Source organism: Anolis carolinensis, chromosome 3 (genome assembly GCF_035594765.1).
Source record: "Anolis carolinensis isolate JA03-04 chromosome 3, rAnoCar3.1.pri, whole genome shotgun sequence".
NCBI classification, from domain to species: Eukaryota; Metazoa; Chordata; class Lepidosauria; order Squamata; family Dactyloidae; genus Anolis; species Anolis carolinensis.
The window spans coordinates 796699-806224 of record NC_085843.1 but is presented as its reverse complement, the minus strand read 5'-3'; the positions used below and the strand labels follow the sequence as shown (position 1 = coordinate 806224).

General features: G+C 42.7%; 1 protein-coding gene across 1 annotated transcript in view; it reads left to right on the top strand.

The window, feature by feature from the left end:
- The first annotated feature begins 7023 nt into the window (after window positions 1-7023).
- The window catches only part of LOC103281173 (oocyte zinc finger protein XlCOF6-like), a 43563-nt gene continuing 41060 nt past the window's right edge, over window positions 7024-9526 (top strand). The window contains exon 1 of the mRNA XM_062977030.1: window positions 7024-7113. The gene's annotated coding sequence lies outside the window, so the exon portion shown is untranslated. The remainder of the gene's footprint in view (window positions 7114-9526) is intronic.

Genomic DNA, 9526 nt, shown 5'->3' with positions numbered 1-9526 from the left:
TTCGGTATCTCTCCCAATTAAGGAAGCATCGGAGCTATCCACAGCTGGGGTCTGTAATTGAAAGAACTGGGTAAAAGGTCAGAATAAGCTTCATCCTGGTCAAAGTTCATTTCTGAATCAGGTTCAGAACCCAAAGGCGTCTGGGCTATAACACGAATGTTGGACCAATTGGAGTTTCTGGGCTGTCTTCAGGGGCAGCCCCATGTAGAGCGCATTACAATAGTCCAGTCTAGCGATAACCAAGGCATGGACCACCGTGGCCAGATCAGACTTCATGAGGTACAGTCACAGCTGGCACACAAGTTTTAACTGTAAAAAATGATTACAGATAACAGAACTATAAATAACGCTAAAGCATTGTATGATGAAAGGCATTAACACTTTTCTCTCCATTTATTATCTGATCTTATTAGAAATCATAGACTGATTTCGAACTGAATTAGTGTGCTGGAACTTGCAGCTGGCATATTATTATTCATCCCTGGCATTTGGTTTTCCAAAGGTAATCAGCTCTGTTTGAAGTCTGACTGGACTGACAGGGAATTTTTGTCCAGATTACAACTTCTTTACAAAGGGCAGAATCCATAGATACACCCTAGTGTAAAAAACTCAATCCTGAGTGTTAGAGTCTTAACTGGGAAGAGAGGAAAAGGGGGAGAGGAAGCAGGTAATGGGCTGGCCTGAGAGGTTTCCTGCCAAACCAGTTTTAGGCTTGGGAAATGATTAGATTAATCCTCCCAGGAATGTTTGGGGCTGGGCTGGGGCTGAGTTTGGCTGAGAACCAGCCAAGCTCTAAAAATATGTTATAAATTTATAGTTATTTATTTATTGACAGTATTTATATTCTGCCCTTCTCACCCCGAAGGGGACTCAGGGCGGATCACATTATATACATATAGGGCAAACATTCAATGCCCATATACACATAGAACCGAGACAGAGACAGACGCAGAGGCAATTTAACCTTCTCCTGAGGGGATGTTCGATTCTGGCCACAGGGGGAGCAGCTGCTTCATCATCCACTGTGACAGCACTTCCTCATTCCAACGTCATAAATTAGTTAAATTTGCCTCCCCACTTTATAAGTGGTACCTTATTTCCTACTTGATAGATGCAACTATCTTTCAGGTTGCTAGGTCAGTAACGAGCAAGGGCTATTTTTTTTTAATTGACGAGTGCTCACCCCGTCACAGGCTGGCCTCGAACTCATGACCTCATGGTCAGGGTGATTTATTGCAGCAGGCTGCTTCATCAGCCCGCGCTACAGCCTGGCTGTTATTGATATTAGAGATTGGCGGGGGAGGGGGGGTCAGACATTTTTCGATAACAGTGGGACCATTTATAAACCTCCAAATCAAACAATGACTACCTCTCATATTTATCGTTACAAAATCTCTAACCCAGGCATCGCTGGGTACCTAAGCTAATCTATAGGTCTCTATCTATTTATCTTGCTATAGCTATATCTATAAAACAGATGGAATTAGAACTAAGTAGCGATGATTTAGGGTGCATCTACCCTGCAAGGTTAATACAGTTGGCGTCCACTTCAACTGTCATGGCTCATTGCTATGGAATAATGGGAGTTGCAATTTTACAAGATTTTAGCCTTCTCTGCCAAAGAGAATTGGTGCCTCACCAAACTACATCTTCCAGGATTCCCTAGCATTGAGCCATGGCAGTTCTGTTAATGTGGGGTTTGTGTATTGATAGTGTTTAAATGCAATTTGTGCCATGCTTGTATTGCAACTGATTGCATCATCCAGATTGCATCATAATGTGGAAAGAGTTCATTGCCAAGAAGCTAGGATGTCCTTGATGTGTGGCTGGAACTAGGGAGTATCCAGACACAAGTGTTTGTGCATAATGATTGCATCAGTTCAGTTCAGTTCAGTTGAGTTCTGTCTGCCTAGAGTTCAAGTCAAGTTCTGTTGGAGAACAGAACAGTCCTGTGTTTGTCTGTCATCTGCAAGTCTGTTTGTGTTGATTATTGCTGCATACAGTAAAACTTTGTAAATAGTTTTACCAACGTCTCTGAGTGTCTCTTCGTTCTGCGTTCCACGGCTTCCATCCAACTACTGTGTTGTATCCCAGCCACAGGCTGGCCAGATTCTAGATGAAGATGGAAGGGATTCTGGGGATTCTGGGTTTGGGATTCAAGATCAGCAGTCTGAGGCAGAAGTTAGCTCAGACATGCAGTTGCAGGATGAGCTGCTGATTCCAGGAGAAACAGATAACAGTCAAGCTGACATGAGAAATATTGAGGGAGAGACTTCAGCCTTGGAAAATAATGAGGATGGCGGTTTAGCTTCTGACCAGCAGGTGCAAGATAACGAGAACTTATCTAGAGAGGAACGTTTGTCTTGGATGGGTTCCCAGGTCCGTAGAAGTGAGCGTTTGGCGCGCAAACGTGAATCTAGCTGTGGGAAGAGGAATGCATTCCTAAGTTGTTATTAAAGCATGTTTTCACAGACTATTCTTTGTCAGTGCAATTTCATCGCTTCATCTGTGTGGAAGTTCTACCTAGCCAGCGGTCTTGGATTCTTGGGCCTTGTTTTTTGGACTCTTTGCCTTGTGGTTTATCTTGGATTCTTGGACTTTGTTCTTGGACTCTATGGACTAATTCTCACCTTGTGGATTATCTTGGATTCTTGGATCTTGTGCTTTCGACTCTATGGACTAATTCTTTGTCTCATGGATTATTGTCCCTGCTATGCTCTTTGAACCTATGGACCTAGCCTTTTGGATTAATAGACATTTATGTACTTTGTGAATCTCTTGGACCTATTGACTCTTTCACTACAACTTTAAACTACCTTTGGTTGATTGCTTGATTTATATTCTGCTTTGCTTAATAAAAACTTCAAAAGACTACCTGTGTGTCTGACTGGGTATCTATAGCAAGGTGAACTTAGCCTGAGGTGCGACATACTGCTGCGCTGCAAATACTCTGACAAGTTCAAGTGGAGCCAAACTACATTCATTCTATAGTGTAGATGCACCCTGGAGATAAAAGAACCCATAGAACTGTACTCACGGAACACTACAGTCGCAGCCCCGGGCTAAATGGGTTGAACCGTCGTCATGCGAAAAGCCCAGCAAATGGGCCAGTTGGTGCACAACGCTTTCGGCGTCATTTCGAGGGTCGAGATATGTCTGGAGACAAAGGGAAGGCGGCACTGAGGTGAAAGTTGGGTGTATTTTCAGCAAATGCACACCATCAGCCCACCATCTTCACTGTGGTTAGGAGGAAACCATCAGTTAAAAAACAAATCATCTCTTTTTCAAATCTATAGGAATCCCTAGGTTCCCCAGTACAACTCAATGGTCGTTCTACGTTGATGGTAGAATTGCACCAGAGCAGAAAAAATATTACTCAGTGCCCCCTGGAAATTAATTTTTTAAAATGTTAATAGCAATTAAATAATAATAATAATAATAATAATAATAATAATAATAATAATAATAATAATAATAACAACTTTATTTTTATACCCCGCCCCATCTCCCCGGAGGGACTCAAAGCGGCTTACATGGGGCCATGCCCGACATAAAAGTACAATCACAGCAATAAAACAGTAAAAACAGTTTTTCACATCAATAAGACATCAACATCAGTAAAAAAAGTCATAAAAATCAATATACTGCATAAAATATTAAAAACGGGAGGCTAAAAACAGATCTGGGCCAAAGTTTAAAAGACTTCACATGGGAGAGGTAGTTTCATGGCTAAAATAATCAATAAAGTGCAAGTAATTGTGGCCAGGCATCCTATTGTTGAGTGGGCAGATGATAAACAGAAAGATATATGTATTAATGTTTCTACCTTTTTCGTAAAATATAGAAAAGAAAGGTGTAAATGAGAAACATTGAAGTTTGAAATGATGAAACTATTTTTTGAACTCAGAATAGAAAGGTAATACAGTTATTCCTCGCTCCCAAATGCACCTGTGGCCATCACCGCCCCCCTGGATCACGCCAGCGCCCACCAGGGGGCAGTAGCGCCCACTTTGGGAATCCCGGCACTAGAGGGTCTGTCTCTACAGGGGTGAAATCTTATTGTCGACCCCAAAAGGGCTTCCCAATGGCTCCGTTTCGTCCTGGGGAGAAATGGCATATGGAATAACATATGTGATGTCGAGCCCCGAATCCAGTGCTCTTCAATGTCAATGACTGACAATGGAGCAGAAGGCAGGCTGATCCCATCTGCAGGCGGGACTGAATTGGGAGGGAAAACCTGTGAATGTCTTGTTTTTGTGCAGTTTGAAATTTGTACATACTTGTCGAGGGATGATGAGGTGCAGAGTGGATTCCAAAAACATCATCCTCGCCTCACCTCCTTTTCCAGACTGTATTCCCATGCTGAGAAACAGCACTGGTCAAACAAAACTCTCCAGCAGACAAAGTCCAACTGTTGATTAACTTTATTTACATGTCTATTTACAGTTTGCATTTCTCGGCTTCAGAGCATAGCTTTCATAGTCCATCTTCAGCAAAAGCTCAAGCCAAACTTCACAGATAAGATAAGACACACATTCCTCTGTCCAGAGGAAGTCCCAACCCTCAAAGGCAGGAAATCAATCCTGATAGGTCATAACAATCACAACAGGCTGTCAGTCAAAACTAGCCTGCTGTTAACTATTTCATTACTGAAAATACACACTCTAGCTCATCAGCAGTAAACACTTGATTTACATTTCATACAAATACAACCATACTCCAACAATACTTACGGTACATAGAGTAGTGTCTCACTTATCCAACATTCTGGATTATCCAACGCATTTTCGTAGCCAATGTTTTCAATACACCGTGATATTTTGGTGCTAAATCTATATATATAAAAGAGTGATGGAATCCTGGCACCGAGCAAAACAACAAAACTAAACACCCCCCCAACCTTGAAATTTCACAACACAATCCATCATCCATGCCTTGAGGTTGAAACCACAAAATATCACGTCACGAACCTCCACAGGGCCTAAAAAACCCCAAAAACCAGAGCTATTCAGTGCAATTCCAATGGGCCACAGCAACGCGTGGCAGGGCACAGCTAGTTAGTAAATAAAGTAATTACTGTTGAAGTGGGAATGATTGTATATAGAGTTGTTTAAATGTAATTGAGTTATAGTGTTGCAATGTGAGCTGTAGATTGCATCATGCACTGTCTGCTGTCCACTATGCGAGTGTGTAAAGAGTTAACTGTGTATTGCATCAGACAGCAGAGGTGGTTATAAATAGCTCCCTGTGTTATCCCTCTGCTCTCTGCCCTCTGCTCTCTGCACTCTGTCTGTATATATCGTCTTGAGAGTTTTCCGTTTGTTAGTAAACCTTTTGTAGATAGCCAAACAGGCTTCAGCCTCTTTATTGGTGCCAGTGATTCTTCGTTGATCTTCCGCTGCATGTGTGTTTATCCAAACCGCGCGCTCTGACAATTACTACATAGCATTACTACATATTGAACTACAGTGTTCCCTCACTTATTGCAGGGGTTCGGTTCCAGGACCACCCACTATAAGTGAAAATCTGTGAGCTAGGGACACTATATGTATTTTAATATTTATACATTACTTTAGTATATAATGCGTTTTATGAATGTCTTATGTAAGTTAATTTTTTAACTGATTTATAGTGTATTGTACAGTTTTTATATGTGTGTTTTATTGTAAGCCGCCCTGAGTCCCCTGTTGGGTGAGAAGGGCGGGATATAAATGTTGTAATAATAAATAAATAAATAAATAAATTATTTTAGTAGTTAGACACTATTTTAAGTCTTTATCAACCAATTGTGTGTTGATAAATCACCTCTTCCTTCCTCCTCGCGTTGCCGCTTGGGCTCCTTTTCTCTCCCTTCGGCTTCTCCTTCCTCCCTTCCTTAGGCTGTAAATTGTACTTTTTTATGATTTATAATAATCTTTTAGAGTTTACTGAAAAACCAGGAACCCGCGAATCTGCAAAAAGTGAACCGCGATGTAGTGAGGGAACACTGTACTTTTTTGTCAAATTTGTTGTTTGTTTATTTATTTATTTTTATTACAATATTTATATCCCGCCCTTCTCACCCAATAGGGGACTCAGGGCGGCTTACAATAAAACACACATATATACAATTGTACAATACATTGTGCATCAATTAAAAAGTTATTAAATTACATCAGACATGATGTTTTAGTGCTTAGAGGGTTGTTGTATGTCTTCCGGGCTGTCTGGCCATGTCCCAGAAGCATTCTCTCCTGACGTTTCACCCACATCTATGGCAGGCATCCTCAGAGGTTGTGAGGCATATGGAGAAACTAGGCAAGGAAGGTTTATATTTATCTGTGGAAAGTCTAGGGTGTGAGAAGAACACCTCACAACCTCTGAGGATGCCTGCCATAGATGTGGGCGAAACGTCAGGAGAGAATGCTTCTGGGACATGGCCAGACAGCCCGGAAGACATACAACAACCCTGTGAGAAGAACTCTTTTTTGTCAGTTGGAAGCCAGCGTGAATGTTGCAGTTAATCACCTTAATTAGCATGGGAAAGGCTCCTCTCCTGGCTTTTCCTGCCTGGGAGCATCCTTTGTTCAGAGTCGTTAGCTGCCCCTGATTGAATCATGTCTGCAACTCCTCTTTTTTCAGAGTGTTGGTTCATCAAGTGCTCTGCTAATTTGGTGCTTAATTTGTAAAATCATAACCTAATTTGATGTTTAATAGGCTTTTCCTTATGTGGGTTAAGTGAGACTCTGCTGTAGTTTAAAGCGAACTGACAGTGTGTGTGTGTCTGTGATGCAGCCTGTCATCCAGGAAGGCAAGAGTTAAGGGCATAGAGTCTGCCGCCCTCCGAAGAGGAAGAAGGGCCTCCCGGAAGAGGAATTCCCCCCCTCTCTCTCTCCATCTCGGTCTCGCCTTGCAAGGCGTCAATCAGCGCGGGAGAGCGCAGGCAGCCAATGGGGACCTCCGGTGGGCGGGGCGTCACTGACCCAGCCAATGGGAAGGCGGAGGCCGGTTCAAGGGAAGAAGACGAAGGCGGAAGAGGCGGGCTTCTTCTTGGTCTCCCTCCCGCCCGCCCGCCCGCCGCCATTTTTTCCTTCGTGAGGCGTCGGCTGAAGAGAGAGAGAGAGAGAGAGAGAGGTGTGTAGATTATTATTATCATTATTATTATTATTATCATCATCATTATTATTATTGACACACACGGTATTGTATGACGCAGCCAAAGAGATCGATCTGCTGGGTTTTTATGATGATGATGATGATGATGATGCTCATCATCTCCCCTGAGGGGGGGGGAAGGGGGGGCGGGGCCTGCCTTCGCCCGGGAAGGAAGCACCGGGGCCCCCGGGGCTCTCTTTCCGCGGCCTTGGCCCTGGCGCGTGAAGGGAAGGGGCGCCTTCGCCACGGAAGCAGCCCCGGCAGATGGCCCGCCGGCCTCTCCTTGGAAGACACCAAAAAACCTAGCATGACTTGGGTGGTGTGTCACTTCAAGAAAAAAACCCATAATTTCACGATATACATATAGTTTAAATAACAAAAATATAGAATTGTAATATATAATTTTTATTATTTATTTACATCATTTATATTCCGTCCTTCTTTCTCACCCCGAAGGGGACTCAGGGCGGATCACATTGCACACATAATAAGGCAAACATTCAATGCCTTTCAACATAGAACAAAGACAAACAAACATAGGCTCCGAGCGGCCTCGAACTCATGACCTCCTGGTCAGAGTGATTCATTGCAGTTAATTACAGCTGGCTTGCTCTCCCGCCTGCGCCACAGCCCAGGCCCAATCACCATGTTACAATATGCTTTAAGTGTACAGTAGAGTCTCACTTATCCAACATAAATGGGCCGGCAGAACGTTGGATAAGCGAAAATGTTGGATAATAAGGAAGGAGTAAATCAAAAACTATTTACTACCCTTATTTCCATGTACAACAATCTATGGTACCTCTTGCAGTCTCCACGCTGATTTCTCTCTATTCTAGTTTCAATGTATTATTTGAATAATAATTGGCAGCATTAATTATTATCATGTACGCTGGAACTCAATCGACAGACGCAGTTTTTTGAACTGAACATGCCTACCTGTATTTTATAATGTGTTTTATGAATACTGATGTAAGTTAATAATAATTTTTAACTGATTTATATTGCACTGTATAATTTTTATATATGCGTTTTATTGTAAGCCGCCCTGAGTCCCCTGTTGGGTGGAAGGGTGGGATATAAATATTGTAATAAAATAAAGAAATAAATGTAGTCCTGAATAATGAATAATATAATAATAATATAATAGTAATAATTTAATAATATACTACAATAATAATAGAATAATAATAATAATAATAATAATAATAATAAACTTTATTTATACCCTGCCACCATCTCCCCAACGGGGACTCGGGGCGGCTAACATGGGGCCATGCCCAGGACAGTACAATATAACAAAATATAAAAACGACATATCATAATACAATTAACAATACAATAAATAATAATGTACAGTACAACATATTGCACAAAAAAGCAATATAACAGGGCGGGCCACATGAACACTCAGTTAAAACTTGGGGTGAGAAAGAGATAAGAATAAAAACCATGGGGAACAGGGACATAAGATAGAGAAACAGTCTAGAGGATAGATGTTGGGGAGAGTAACAAAGGAAGTGTGTAACAGTTACTCTCCGAAGGCACACCGGAAGAGCCATGTTTTTAAATCTTTCCTAAAGGCTAAAAGAGTGGGGGCTTGCCTGATTTCACTGGGCAGTGAGTTCCACAAACGGGGGGCCACCGCAGAAAAGGCCCTCTCCCTTGTTCCCACAAGGCGGGCCTGAGATATGGGCAGTGGCGACAGGAGGGCCTCCCCTGATGATTGAAGAGATCGGGCAGGTTTATGGTAGGAGATACGGTCACAAAGGTAGGCGGGTCCCAAACCGTTTAGGGCTTTATAAATGATAGTTTGTACCTTAAATTGGGACCGGAAAATGAACGGCAGCCAGTGGAGCTCCTTAAACAAGGGAGTGGATCTCTCCCTGTAACTCGCCCCCGTTATTAATCTGGCAGCCAAGCGTTGGACCAGTTGTAATTTCCGAGCCGTCTTCAAGGGAAGCCCCATGTAGAGCGCGTCACAGTAGTCCAGTCTAGAGGTAACTAAGGCATGGACCACCGTGGTCAAATCAGACTTCACGAGGTATGGTCACAGTTGGCACACAAGTTTGAGTTGTGCAAAGGCCCTCCCGGCCACCGCCGACACCGGATAGAATGAGAAAAAATATATATAAATGTATGTGCATAATTCCCATGGAGTAAACAACAAAACCACTGGACCAAATCACACCAGATTTGGCCACAAAAGACATAGTCATCCAATCAATCTGCAGGCGGCAGCGTGTCAGCAAAAAATGGCTAGGCGTGTCAGTGCTGACACGCGTGTCATAGGTTGGCTATCACTGGCCGAGGGCAAGGATGGGCAACCTTTTGCGCTTGTTGTGTCAAAATTCACCAAAAAAACCTAGTATGACTTGGGTGGTGTGTCACT